This window comes from Salmo trutta, chromosome 28 (genome assembly GCF_901001165.1).
Source record: "Salmo trutta chromosome 28, fSalTru1.1, whole genome shotgun sequence".
Lineage (NCBI taxonomy): Eukaryota > Metazoa > Chordata > Actinopteri > Salmoniformes > Salmonidae > Salmo > Salmo trutta.
The window spans coordinates 11,803,286-11,818,655 of NC_042984.1; the positions used below are offsets into that span (position 1 = coordinate 11,803,286).

General features: G+C 47.1%; 1 pseudogene; it reads left to right on the forward strand.

Moving 5' to 3' along the window:
• Positions 1–8,486: 8,486 nt before the first annotated feature.
• The window catches only part of LOC115166469 (neural cell adhesion molecule L1-like), a 31,006-nt pseudogene continuing 24,122 nt past the window's right edge, over positions 8,487–15,370 (forward strand).

Below are 15,370 nucleotides of genomic sequence, written 5' to 3' on the forward strand. Positions count from 1 at the left end.
CCATCAGGGAAACCCTCCTCCCAAGTGTAGTTACCTAACCACCAGCCCTTAGAAAAAAAACTGCAGTTAATATAAAGTGCAGTGTGTCCCAATTACCACACTTCACTGCTTTAACTACAGTAGAACTGTGATCTGTTTTTCTTAACTGTTTTGTAAGGAACATGACATGTAGTCTTTCAGACATCTAGAAATGTTACATTAGAAGTTCCATGAGAGCACAGCTCCTCACAGTCACATCCTGCATTCCAAATGCACACTATTACCTTTAAGAGTGCAGTACTTTTCACCTGGTCACTAGTCAAAAGTAGGCCAGCACAAGGGTCATACACAGTAGGAGGCAGGTAGCTGGGTCCAGGGGCAGGCAGAAGGTCATACACAGGAGGAGGTAGGTAGCTGGTCCAGGGGCAGTGCACAAGGTCATACACAGGGGGGTCCAAAAAGGCAACAGTAAAGGCAGGGAAAAGGCTAGTAATGTATGTCCGGGAGATCAGGTAATAGGTAGATAACAGGAAAGTACAGGCAGGGAATAGGCGTCGTTAGTGAGGCAGGCAACAACTATTATACATGGGAGGAGTAAATCACGGGAAACCCAGCACTCAGAAAGACGTGTGTCGTAAAACAAACAATACCTCACAGTGAGTGGGGTGCAAAGAACTGAACTAAATAGTGTGTGATAATGACATACAGGTGTGTGAACAGCTGATTAGAATTCAGGTGATTGGGATCTGGAGAGAGAGCTGCGTTCATGGGATCTACGTGTTTAGGGTGTGAGTTGAAGCAGACATTACACTTATTACAGCAAGGGAAACATGTAATTTTACACTCAAGGGACTGTGTCATTTTGTCTCTACTTGTCCTAGGTGGAAAAAAGCTACATTTGTAGAGGAAGAGATGTATATTGAAATGACAGTACATAAGGCTCAGACTCATTCCTCTATTCAATCCTTTCCTCTTCTTTTAGTCAAACAGTTGATTGCAGGGTTAAGCTGGGGCTTTAACTCTCTGTCTCCGTGTCTTCACTCTCTCTTTGCCTCTCTCTTTATTTCTCGCGCTCTCCTCCCGCTCCCTCCCTCTCTCTCAGTTTCCGCTGGACTAAAGATGGGGAAGAATTTATCCCTTCCAATGAACCGGGCCTGTCGGTGTCTCGGGTTCTGGAACCTTCATGAAAACCGGGGTAGTGTCAGGCCCCATGAGCCAATACAAGGGCAAATACAGCTGCTAACGCTGATAACGCATTAGGAACTGCTGTGTCTAACGAGGTCCAGCTCATCACTGAGAGTGAGTAAACCAGAAACTCCAGTCCAACATTCCAATGACCACCAACAATGCTTTGTTCCAATATCCATACTAGTACAACAGCTAGAGAGAACCCCAGTACATAGATTTTTTTTTGTATTACGCTAGTGTGGAGATTTGACAGTTTTGGAACTTCCTTTTTTGCACATTAGTAGATCTTATGGCTTATGTCTGCTGCTGACAATCAGTAGATTATAATGGTGAAATCTCCCTCACAGAGAGACAGAGTAACACTGTGTGAGGGACTTGAAGTTTAGCCAAAACATTTCCATCACTTCTTTCAAAATCTTTCTAGACTTGAGAGGTTTTTAGTGTCATGGTGTGGAAATCTAGGTTGAGACATCATGCAGCTGCTGGTAAAAGCCTTTGTGTCCTACATTTAATTTAGAATGTATATTGTTTTAGCAAAGCTAGTGTTTCTTTATGGACAATAACATAACAATTTCTAGTGCCATGATAAGAGCCCCTATAAAGCTGAGTGTGTTTATAGAGCACTCTGTTGACAACACGTGTGCTACGGAGGTTTAACACGTATATCCTGCTTACCTTCACCTGAAACACACACTCACACACACACAAAAAGAAAACCAGCCCCGTTGCGGACACCGGTGTCTTGCTCCCAGACAAATTAAAACAACTTCTTTGCTCGCTTTGAGGACAATACAGTGCCACTGACACGGCCCGCTACCAAAACCTGCAGACTCCTCCTCATCGCAACCAACCTGAGTAAAACATTTAAACGTGTTAACCCTCGCAAGGCTGCCAGGCCCAGACAGCATCCCCAGCCCGCGTCCCTCAGAGCATGCGCAGACACCAGCTGGCTGGTGTGTTTACGGACATATTCATTCATCCTTATCCCAGTCTGCTGTTCCCACATGCTTCAAGAGGGCCACCATTGTTCCTGTTCCCAAGAAAGCTAAGGTAACTGAGCTAAATGACTACCGCCCCGTAGCACTCACTTCTGTCATCATGAAGTGCTTTGAGAGACTAGTCAAGGACCATATCACCTCCCACCCTACCTGTTACCCCTAGCCCACTTCAATTTTGCTCACCGCCCCAGTAGGTCTACAGACGACGCAATCGCAATCACACTGCACACTGCCTTATCCCATCTGGACAAGAGGAATTACCTATGTAAGAATGCTGTTCGTACGATTACAGCTCAGCATTTAACACCATAGTACTCTCCAAACTCGTCATTCAGCTTGAGACCCTGGGTCTCGACCCCCGCCTTGTGCAACTGGGTCCTGGACTTCCTGACGGGCTGCGCCCAGGGTGGTGAGGGTAGGAAACAACATCCTCCCCCCCAGCTGATCCTCAAACACTGGGGCCCCACAAGGGATGCATTCTCAGCCTTCTCCTGTACTCCCTTGTTCACCCATGACTGCGTGCCATGCACGTCTCCAACTCAATCATCAAGTTTGCAGACAACACTACAGTGGTAGGCTTGATTACCAACAATGAAGAGACGGCCTACAGGGAGGAGGTGAGGGCCCTCGGAGTGTGGTGTCCAGGAAAATAACCTCACACTCAACGTCAACAAAACAAAGGAGATGATCGTGGACTTCAGGAAACAGTAGAGGGAGCACCCCCCATCCCATCGACGGGACAGTAGTGGAGAAGGTGGAACATTTTAAGTTGCTCGGCATACACATCACGGACAAACTGAAATGGTCCACCCACACAGACAAGCGTGGTGAAGAAGGCGCAACAGCGCCTCTTCAACCCTCAGGAGGCTGAAGAAATTTAGCTTGTCACTGAACACTAACAACTTTTACAGATGCACAATTGAGAGCATCCTGTCGGGCTGTATCACCGCCTGGTACGGCAACTGCTCCGCCCACAAACGTAAGGCTTTCCAGAGGGTAGTGAGATCTGCACAACGCATCACCGGGGGCAAACTACCTGCCCTCCAGGACACCTACACCACCCAATGTCACAGGAAGGCCAAAAAGATCATCAAGGATAACAACCACCCCGAGCCACTGCCTGTTCACCCCGCTATCATCCAGAAGGCGAGGTCAGTACAGGTGCATCAAAGCTGGGACCGAGAGACTAAAAAACAGCTTCTATCTCAAGGCATCAGACTGTTAAACAGCCATCACCAACATTGAGTGGCTGCTGCCAAAATACTGACGTCAATCTCTAGCCACTTTAAATAATAAAAAATTGGATGTAATAAATGTATCACTAGTCACTTAAACAATGCCATTTATATAATGTTTACATACCCTACCATTACTCATCTCATATGTATATACTTTATTCTATACCATCTACTGCATCTTGCCTATGCCGTTCGGCCATCACTCATCCAGATATTTATATGTACATATTCTTATTCATTTCCCTTTACACTTGTGTGTAAAAGGTAGTTGTTGTGAAATTGTTAGATTACTTGTTAGATGTTACTGCATGATCGAAACTAGAAGTACAAGCATTTCGCTACACTTGCAATAACATCTAATAACCATGTGTATGTGACCAAGTAAAATTTGATTTGACTCTCTCACAAACAACACATGCACCACCACACACACACACACACACACACACACACACACACACACACACACACACACACACACACTCTTCTCACACACACACACACACACACACACACACACACATCTACCTGTATCTCTGGCTCTCTCTCTCTCTCCGGAAACCTCCTTCTCAGTTTCCCCGACGACGAGGTCTAGTTGATATCATGCAGCAACAGAACAGAAACATCTTTTGCTAGGTCTGCTGGGAGTACTGACGATGAGAACAAGAGAAGACGCGCACTCACACACACAGTTTATGCTATGACTCACAAGCATTCAGCATTCTACTTCTGGAGCATAACACTGCAACTTGATGTCTCCCTTGAAGATTTATCAAATTCTTAACGTTCAAATTATTGTGCAGTGCAGCAGTTTGCCTGTAAACAAGTGGTCTACTGCTTGTATTCTGAGTTGTTTGAAAAGGCTTATATCATTAACACTTTGGCTAAGGCAACAGGTGTTGTGCATTGTAAGCCTTGTCACGAGGCATGTATAACACTGTTATGTTGACATACGTACTATGAGTTGACAGTCGTGCTATGAGTCGACATACGTGCTATGAGTTGACATGCGTGCTATGAGTCGACATGCGTGCTATGAGTTGACATACGTGCTATGGAGTCGACATGCGTGCTATGAGTTGACATGCGTGCTATGAGTTGGACATGCGTGCTATGAGTCGACATGCCGTGCTATGAGTTGACATGCGTGCTATGAGTTGACAAGAGATTATTAGAAGGATTAAACATGCTCTTAACAAGGTAATACATACTGCATGATTTATACATGCGCATAACAGTAATACATACTGCATGATTTATACATGCTCTTAACAAGTAATACACTGCATGATTTATACATGCTCTAATACATAGCTGCATGCTTTATACATGCCCTTAACAAGTAATACACACTGCATGCTTTATACATGCTCTTAAATACATACTGCATGATTTAGACATGCTCATAACAAGTAATACATACTGCATGATTTATACATGCTCTTAACAAGTAATACACACTGCATGATTTATACATGCTCTAATAACATACTGCATGATTTATACTGCCCTTAAACAAGTAATACACACTGCATGCTTTATACATGCTCTGAAATACATACTGCATGATTATACATGCTCATAACAAGTAATACATACTGCAAGGATTTATACATGCTCTTAACAGTAATACACACTGCATGATTTATACATGCTTCTAATACATACTGCCATGCTTTATACAGGCCCTTAACAAGTATACACACTGCATGCTTTATACTGCTCTTAAATACATACTGCAGGATTTATACATGCTCATAACAAGTAAGTACATACTGCATGATTTATACATGCTCTAAAGCAGATTACATACTGCATGATTTATACATGCGCATAACAAGTATACATACTGCATGATTTATACATGCGCATAACAGTAATACATACTGCATGATTTATACATGCGCATAACAAGTACTACATACTGCATGATTTATACATGCTCTAATACATTCTGCATGATTTATAAACGCCATAACAATAAATACATACTGCATGCTTATACATGCTCTAATACATACTGCATGATTTATAAATGCGCATAACAAGTAATAACATACGGCATGATTTATAAATGCGCATAACAAGTAATACATACTGCATGCTTTATACATGCTCTAATACATACTGCATGATACCAGTCTCAACTAAAGCGTTACTGACATTGCTCTGTCTCCCTTTCAGACGCCCCGACCCTGCAGAAAGAGCAGAAGGTGAAAAAGAAGGTGGAGGAAGGAGAGAGTGTGGTACTGAAATGTAACCCTCCTATCAGCACTGTTCCTCCTGTCATCCACTGGATGGACGAGCGTGAGTATCTCTTTCTCTCTGTCTGTCTGTTTTACTCATCCTTTATATGTCTCTCCATCTCCTTTGACCATCTGATTTTCATGGTGTGTTCTTTTTGCTGAATAAAACATAAATAAACTATATTCTCCCTCCTTCTCTTCCCCTTCCCCCCTACTCCCCCTCCCCTCCCCGCTCCTTCTCTTCTCCCTCCCCCTACTCCCCCTCCCACCCTTCCCTCCCCGCTCCTTCTCTTCTCCCTCCCCCTACTCTCCCTCCCCTCCCCTTCCTGCTCCTTCTCACTCCCTCCCCCTACTCCCCCTCCCCGCTTCTTCTCTTCCCCCTCCCCTCCCCATACTCCCCCTCCCCTCCCCCTACTCCCCCTCCCCACTTCTTCTCTTCCCCTCCCCCCATCCCCCATACTACCACCCTCCCCTCTCCCCCCCCCTACTCCCCCTCCCCCACTTCTTCTCTTCCCCCCTCCCCTCCCCATACTCCCCTCCCCTTCCCCCTAACTCCCCCTCCCCGCTTCTTCTCTTCTCACCTCCCCTCCCCCATACTCACCCCTCCCCTCCCCTACTCCCCCTCCCCGCTTCTTCTCCTTCTCACTCCCCTTCCCCCTACTCCCCCCTCCCCCCCCCTTCCCTCCCGCTCCTTCTCTTCTCCTCCCCTACTCTCCCTCCCCTCCCCTCCCCGCTCCTTTCTCACTCCCCTTCCCCCTACTCCCACTCCCCGCTCCTTCTCACCTCCCCTTCCCCCTACTCCCCCTCCCCTCCCCGCCTCCTTCTCACTCACTCCCTCCCCCCTACTCCCCTCCCCTCCTCGCTCCTTCTTTCTTACTCCCTTCCTCCTACTCCCCTCCCTCCCCTTCTCCTCTCACTCCCCTCCCCCCTACTCCCCCTCCCCTCCCCGCTCCTTCTCTTCTTACTCCCTCCCCCCTACTCCCCCTCCCACTGCCCCTCCCCTTCTCCCTCACTCCCCTCCCCCCCTACTCCCCCTCCCCTCCCCGCTCTTCTCACTCACTCCCTCCCTCTACTCTCCCCTCCCCTCCCCGCTCCTTCTCCTCTTTACTCCTTCCTCCTACTCCCCTCCCCTCCCCTCTCTCTCACTCCCCTCCCACCTACTCCCCCTCCCCTCCCGCTCACTTCTCACTCACCTCCCTCCACCTTACTCCCCTCCCCTCCCTCCCCGCCCTCCTTCTCTTCTCACTCCCTTCCTCCTACTCCCCTCCCCTTCCCCTTCTCCTCTCACACTCCCCCTCCCCTCCCCGCTCCTTCTCTTCTCCCTCCACTCCACTCCCTCCAGGATGCATCAACATTGAGCTAAATGATCGTGTAACCCAGGGTCGGACGGAACTCTACTTCTCTCACGTCACCATCAATGACACCGTATTGACTACACCTGTAACGTCCAGTACCTCAACGCTCGCACATCCTCTCCAAGGAACCCATCACCCTGACGTTACAACCTGTAAGTATACCGTCACTCACCATAGGTACACAGTACTATAACTGTTATGATACACCTATAATGCCCAGCACCTCAGCACTCCACCAAACTCTTTAAGGAATCCATCATCCTCACCGTCACAACCTGTAAATACTAAGCTAGACTGACCTCGGTAACCGTGTAACACACTGTAGACTGACCTTGGTCACCATGGTAACGCAGTACTAGTCAATCACCCTGACTATGAGTCACCACTAATAATGCCAGTCACCATGGTAACATACGATAGCGCCTGAAGGCCATTTGTTAACTACAGTACAGGTTGTCTCAACCCTCCCCACATGTTAGTTAAGAACAGAGACACTGATGGGACCGTAACCCAAGCCAAGGCCACCTGGGGTATAGGAGCATGTCAGATATCTGTAGTGTTGCCTACAGTAGTGTGGCTATCAATCAAATGTATTTTAAAGCTGATATCTCAAAGTGCTATACAGAAACCCAGCCTAAACCCCAAACAGCAAGCAATGCAGGTGTAGAAGCACGGTGGCTAGGAAAAACTCCCTAGTGAACTAATGAACATAGATTACAAGAAAATAATGTACTTTCTACTCACATACATTTTCCCTGACACCCAAAAATACTCGTTGCATTTCAAATGCTTAACAGGACACGAAAATGTTCCAATTCCGCACTTATCAAGAGAACCTCCCTGTTCATCCCTACTGCCTCTGATCTGGCAGACTCACTAAACAGAGAACCTCCCTGTTCATCCCTACTGCCTCTGATCTGGCAGACTCACTAAACAGAGAACCTCCCTGTTCATCCCTACTGCCTCTGATCTGGCAGTCTCACTAAACAGAGAACCTCCCTGTTCATCCCTACTGCCTCTGATCTGGCAGTCTCACTAAACGAGAACATCCCTGTTCATCCCTACTGCCTCTGATCTGGCAGTCTCACTAAACAGAGAACCTCCCTGTTCATCCCTACTGCCTCTGATCTGGCAGACTCACTAAACAGAGAACCTCCCTGTTCATCCCTACTGCCTCTGATCTGGCGGACTCACTAAACAGAGAACCTCCCTGTTCATCCCTACTGCCTCTGATCTGGTGGACTCACTAAACAGGAACCTCCCTGTTCATCCCTACTGCCATCTGATCTGGCAGACTCACTAACAGAGAACATCCCTGGTCCTCCCTACTGCCCTGATCTGGCAGTCTCACTAAACAGAGAACCTCCCTGTTCATCCCTACTGCCTCTGATCTGGCAGACTCACTAAACAGAGAACCTCCCTGTTCATCCCTACTGCCTCTGATCTGGCAGACTCACTAACACAAATGATTTGTTGGTAATTATGTCTGAGTATTGGAGTGTGCCCCTGGCGATCCGTAAATTCAAAGAAAAGAATATCATGCTGTCTGGTTGGCTCAATGTGGAATTTCAAATTAAAATATAAATGCAACAGGCACACATATTCAACGATTTTACGAGTTACTGCTTCATATAAGGAAATCAGTCCAATTAAAATAAATAAATTAGGCCCTAATCTATGATTTCACATGACTGGACAGCTTTGGAAGGTATAGGCCCCACCCACTTACAGCCCAGGCCCACCCATTGGGGAGCCAGGCCCAGCCAATTTGTGGGTATGGAACATTTTTGGGATCTTTTATTTCAGATCATGAAACATGGGACCAACACTTTCACATGTTACTTTCATATTTTTGTTCAGTGTATATTTTAAACCAAATACTTCAGACTTTTACTCAAGTAGTAATTTACTGGGTGATTTCACTTTTACTTTTTAATTTTCTATCAAGGTATCTTTGCTTTTACTTTTCTACCACTGTATGAACCTCTGTTTCTGTCTCCCGTCTCTCTCTCTCCCCCTCCCTTCCTCTCTCTCCCCCTCCCCTCCCTCTCTACTCTCCAGCTAACTCAGTGGTTCGGAGCCGAAGGCCCCAGATGATGAGGCCCTCAGGGACCCACAGCACTTACCACGCCCTCCGGGGCCAGAGCCTGGAGCTAGAGTGCATCGTCCAGGGCCTGTAAGTCTAACTCTCTCTCTGTCCGTGCACAGGCATGGCTCAATCAAAGCGAGCCTGTTAGGTCAAGAGGAACATCTAACATCTATCTTGCCTCTTTTTCGCTCCCTCTCCCCCTTTCTCTCTTTCCCTTCCTCCTCCACACCCCCCTTCCTTCCCCTCTCCCTCCCTCCACTCCCCCTCTCCCTCCCTCCTTCCCCCTTTTGGCTCCACCATCCCCCCCTCCTCCTCGCTCTCCCTCCCCATCCAGCCCTACCCCTACAGTCAAGTGGGTGAGGAAGGACGGCCAGCTGTCCGAGGTCCCGTACGTCCAGACATCTGTCTGACCGTCTGCTGCGCATCAAGTAACATCTCAGTTAGCGACGGGGGAGAGTACCAGTGTTCAGTTAACAACTCACAGGGCAAGGTCACACACACCTACACCGTTAGCGTCGAAGGTAAACAAGACAACACACACACACACACACACTGTTTCCTCTCTTGTTTACCTGCTAAGGTTACTGCTGTGGCTGTGTGTTGATGTGTTTTCCACCATGCCCTCATGCGTTACAGTACGTATGATCTTGTTGTGTGTCATACTGTTGTTGTCTGTTCATGCTTTTCTATGTGTTGTTGTCTATGCTGTCTGTTGTGTTCTATGCTGTCTGTTGTGTTCTATGCTGTCTGTTGTGTTCTATGCTGTCTGTTGTGTTCTATGCTGTCTGTTGTGTTCTATGCTGTCTGTTGTGTTCTATGCTGTCTGTTGTTGTCTATGCTGTCTGTTGTTGTCTATGCTGTCTGTTGTTGTCTATGCTGTCTGTTGTTGTCTATGCTGTCTGTTGTCGTCTATGCTGTCTGTTTAACTAACTGCATATTGATGGTTTGTGTTGTGTATCATAACGTTGTGCATCATAATGTTGTGTATAATGGTGTGCTGTTTGTTGTGCAGCGGCTCCTTACTGGACCAAGGAGCCAGTAAGCCAGCTCTATGCCCCAGGAGAGACGGTGAGACTGGACTGTCAGGCTGATGGCATCCCGTCTCCTGCTGTCGCCTGGAGCATCAATGGAAAACCCATCACAAGTGTGGAATAACGCATGTTACTCTTACACATACAGTTGACCTATGCATTAACAAGGTTTAGCAGCAAACTCAGCTTATTACACCTGCTACTGATGTGCATAGGTCAAATTAGAATCTTTATGTCTACTGATGTGCATAGGTGAAATTACAATATTTCTTTCTTTCGGCTATTAACAACTCTAAAAAGGTAACTTAAAATGTCCTTTTTTCTCATGAATATGCCAGTCAGTATTGTGCTTTGGTAGGATGTTGTGATGACTTGCTGTAATGTGTGTGTCTCTCCCCAGGCATAGACTCAAACCCTAGGCGTACTGTGAGAGATGGAGCTCTGATTCTGAGAGATGTGGTCTTCACTGATACAGCAGTCTACCAGTGTCAGGCCCACAACAAACACGGAACCATCCTAGTCAATACCTACATCTTCGTCATCGTGAGGGGGAGCTGTGTTGTGTGTGTATGTGTCAACAACAAATACGTCACATTGATAAACCTGTACCTTGTATCCTGTTCCAGAACTGCCTCCTCAGATCCTGAATGCCGACGGACAGAAATACAACTCCACAGAGGGACAGAATGCTGTACTGCAGTGTCAGACCTTCGGCTCTCCCAGACCTAAAGTAACATGGTAAGACACACACCTGTATGAGTATATATTGTGTTATATTCTATTCTATTCTAAGAAACTAGTTTGTTTAATTAGATTCAGATAGTCTTCCATTAAGGAAGGAATGTGTCTCTCTTCATTGACAACCAGTCAGACAAAATCCGGCCTTAGGCTGCTTAATGAGGGTCTGGGTTTCCCACCCTCTCTGGCTGTGGTTTTCTGTGTAATCAGTGTATCTCTGTATTTCCTATCCAGGGAGAGGAACAGCAGCGCTTCTCTACTGCTGAGCCCAGGGTTAACCTGCTGACCAATGGAAACTCAGATCACCAATGGTTCCATGGCGACGAGGGCCTGTACACCTGCTCCGTTAGCACACCAACCTACGGTGCAATCGAGCGCTGACAGCTGGATGTGGGCGGATTGAGTAGGGCCAATGAACCACACACCGCGCACACACTCCTCAAACCCTTGCCTGCACCTGTCTCTGTAACCCTCCCCCTCATCTTCTCTCCCCATCTTCTCTCTCCCCATACTCTCTCTCTCTCATCCCCATCATCTCCTCCATCTCTCCCCATCTCTCTCCATCTCTCCCCCTCTCCCTCCTCTCATCCCCATCTCTCTCTCTCTCTCTCCTCTCCCCATCTCTCTCTCTCTCCTCAGCTCTCGCTCACAAGCTTCGGAAAAAAATCCCCCGTCTCTCTCCCCATCTCTCTCATCTCTTTCCCCATCTCGGTCTCTCATCTCTCCGCCATCAGCTCCTCCATCTCTCAAGCCGCTACTCTTCTCCCATCTCTCTCGTCCCCATCTCTCGCTTCCCATCTCTCTCCCCGTCTCTCTCCCCATCTCTCGCCATCTCGTCCCCGTCTCTCTCCCCATCTCTCTCCATCTCTCCCCCATCTCTCTCATCTCTCCCCCATCTCTCTCTCTCTCTCCCCCATCTCGTCTCCATCTCTCCCCGTCTCTCTCCCCATCTCTCTCTCTCTCCCCCATCTCTCTCCTCTCTCCCCCATTTCTCTCCATCTCTCCCCATCTCTCTCTCCCCATCTCTCTCTCCCATCTCTTCCCCGTCTCTCTCCCCATCTCTCTCCATCTCTCTCCCCCGTCTCTCTCCCCATCTCTCTCCGTCTCTCTCCCCATCTCTCTCCATCTCTCCCCCATTCTCTCTCCATCTCTCCCCCATCTCTCTCCCTCTCTCCCCCTCTCTCTCACCCCATATCTCCTCTCTCTCCCCATCCTCTCTCTCCCCATCTCTCTCCCCATCTCTCTCCATCTCTCCCCCATCTCTCTCCATCTCTCCCCGTCTCTCTCCCCATCTCTCTCTCCCCATCTCTCTCCCCGTCTCTCTCCCCATCTCTCTCTCCCCCATCTCTCTCCCCGTCTCTCTCCCCATCTCTCTCTCTCAGACAGGACAGTGATCCTGTCTCCTCCTGGGTCTCTGCGTGTTCAACCTGGTAAGACGGCCATCTTTACCTGCCTGGCACAGGTGGACCCCAAACTGACTCCTCCACACATTCAGTGGAAGAGGAGCGGACAGGAACTCTTTCAGTCATACGCCGAGGACAAGTAAGGACATATTTACTGTATGTCTCTGTGTGTGTGTGTGTGTGTTGTGTGTGTAATGATGACGATGATCCTCAATCACGATCATGACCAAGAATACATTATTCCCAGGTACACATTTGAGGGCCCAGACCTGATTGTGGCCAATGTGCAGACAGAAGACGAGGGTGTTTTACACCTGTGAGGGTCATCACCAACCTGGACAGGGTTGAGGCCAGCGGGTCCATCATTGTAGTCGGTATGGACATTTTTAATTGTATTCTATTCTATGAAGAATATTATTTATATTTTTAAACATTTTTATTTGACCTTTTCTTTAACTAGAAAAGTCAGTTGAGAACAAATTCTTACTTACAATGTCGGCCTACCAGGGAACAGTGGGTTAACTGCCTTGTTCAGAAGCAGAACGACAGATTTTGACCTTGTCAGCTCGGGGATTCGATCCATCAACCTTTATGGTTACTGGCCCAACGCTCTAACCACTAGGCTACGTGCCCCATTTCATCTCCCATTTCATATTTCAACATATGTGGTATAATGCTGCTTCTGTACCGTACTAGTATTCAGAGATGCATGCGTTACTATTTTAATTTCTCTTAATTCAACATTTTTATTCGTGTCTATTTTAACTAGATTTTTGCATAGAAACATTTTGTGTTTTATCTTTCTCACCTTTGATTATTTGTATTTGTTAAGCACCTTGAAATGCATTTGTTGTAAGAAATGTGCTATATAAATAAAGTTTGATTTCAATTTGATTGAGGCTGTGCTGTGTTGTGATGTATTATGCAGTAATACGTTAATGCTGTGTTGTTTAATGCAGTAATACGTTAATGCCGTGTTGTATTATACAGTAATATGTTCATGCCGTGTTGTACTATGCAGTAATACGTAAATGCTGTGTTGTTTTATGCAGTAATACGTTAATGCTGTGTTGTACTATGCAGTAATACGTTAATGCTGTGTTGTATTATGCAGTAATATGTTAATGCCGTGTTGTTTCATGCAGTAATATGTAAATGCTGTGTTTTATGCAGTAATACGTTAATACCATGTTGTATTATGTAGTAATATGTTAATGTTGTGTTAATGCCGTGTTATGCAGTAATACGTTAATGCCGTGTGTAGTGTACTCTACAGCAGTGGGGTTGGCAGGGGGAACTCAGTCCGGCGTTAAACTTACTCTTGAAAGTTGTAATAGTAGAAAGCACAAGGTGCAATTTCGAAATTGGGTAGTGCATCATCAATTTCTCTTGTCATTTTAGTTAATGCATACCTTCATACTGAAATTTTTGGCCCCCTTGATAAAGGATGAGCAAAAATACTGTATAAATAAATAATGCAAATACCGCTCTACACTACATGATCAAAAGTATGGGGACACCTGGTTGTCGAACAGTTCATTCCAAAATCATGGGCATAAATACGGAAATTGGAATTGGTCCCCCCTTTGCTGCTATAACAGCCTCCACTCTTTTGGGAAGACTTTCCACTAGATGTTGGAACATTGCTGTGGGGACTTGCTTCAATTCAGCCACAAGAGCATTAGTCAGGTCAGGCGCTGATGTTGGGCGATTAGGCCTGGCTCGCAGTGGGTGTTCCAATTCATCCCAAAGGTGTTCGATGGGGTTGAGGTCAGGGACCTGTGCAGGCCAGTCATTATTCCTCCTCCACCAAACTTTACTATGCATCCTGGCATCAGCCATACCCAGTTTAGTCTGTTGGACTGCCAGAGAACGCGTTTCCACTGTTTCAGAGGCCAATGGCGGCGAGCTTTACACCACTCCATCCGACACTTGCACATGGTGATCTTAGGCTTGTGTGCAGCTGCTCGCCATGGAAAACCATTTCAGGTAGCTCCTGACAAACAGTTCTTGTCCTGACGTTGCTTCAAGAGGCCGTTTGGAACTCAGTAGTGGGTGTTGCAAACAAGGAAAGACAATTTTGACCGCGTTACGCTCTTTAGCACAGATTCGTCTAGAATGTCATTGTATTCTGTAGCATTAAGATTTCCCTGCTTCCATTCAGGCCACAAGAGCATTAGTGAGGTCGGGCACTGATGTTGGGCAATTAGGCCTGGCTCGCAGTCGGCGTTCCAATTCATCCCAAAGGTGTTCAATGGGGTTAAGGTTCTTGAGGTTCTTCCGCACCGATCTCGACAAACCATTTCTGTATGGACCTCGCTTTGTGCACGGGGGCATTGTCATGAAACAGGAAAGGCCCTTCCCCAAACTGTTCCCACAAAGTTGGAAGCACAAAATTGTCTAGAATGTTATTGTATGCTGTAGCGTTAAGATTTCCCTTCACTGGAACTAAGGGGCCCGAACCATGAAAAACAGCCCCAGACCATTATTCCTCCTCCCCAAACTTTACAGTTGGCACTATGCATTAGGGCAGGTAGCATTCTCCTGGCTTCCGCCAAACCCAGATTCGTCCATCGGACAGCCAGATGGTGAAGCATGATTCATCACTTCAATGGTGGCGAGCTTCCACACCACTCCAATGGTGGCGAGCTTTACACCACTCCAATGGTGGCGAGCTTTACACCACTCCAGCTGACGCTTGGCATAGCGCATGGTGATCTTAGGCTTATGTGCGGCTGCTCGGCCATGGAAATCCCTTTCATGAAGCTCTCGTTGCTTCGAGAGGCAGTTGCAACAGAGGATAGACGATTTTTACGTGCTACGCACTTCAGCACTCACCAGTCCCGTTCTGTGAGCTTGTGTGGCCTACCACTTCGCGGCTGAGCCATTGTTGCTCCTAGACGTTTCCACTTTACAATAACAGCACTTACAGTTTACCGGGGCAGATCTAGCAGGGCAGACATTTTACGAACTTGTTGGAAAGGAGGCATCCTTTCTACTGCCAATGTTTCTGTGGAGATTGCATGGCTGTGTGTTCGACTTTACACACCTGTCAGCAATGGATGTGGCTGAAATAGCCGAGTCCACTAATTTGAAAGGGTGTCC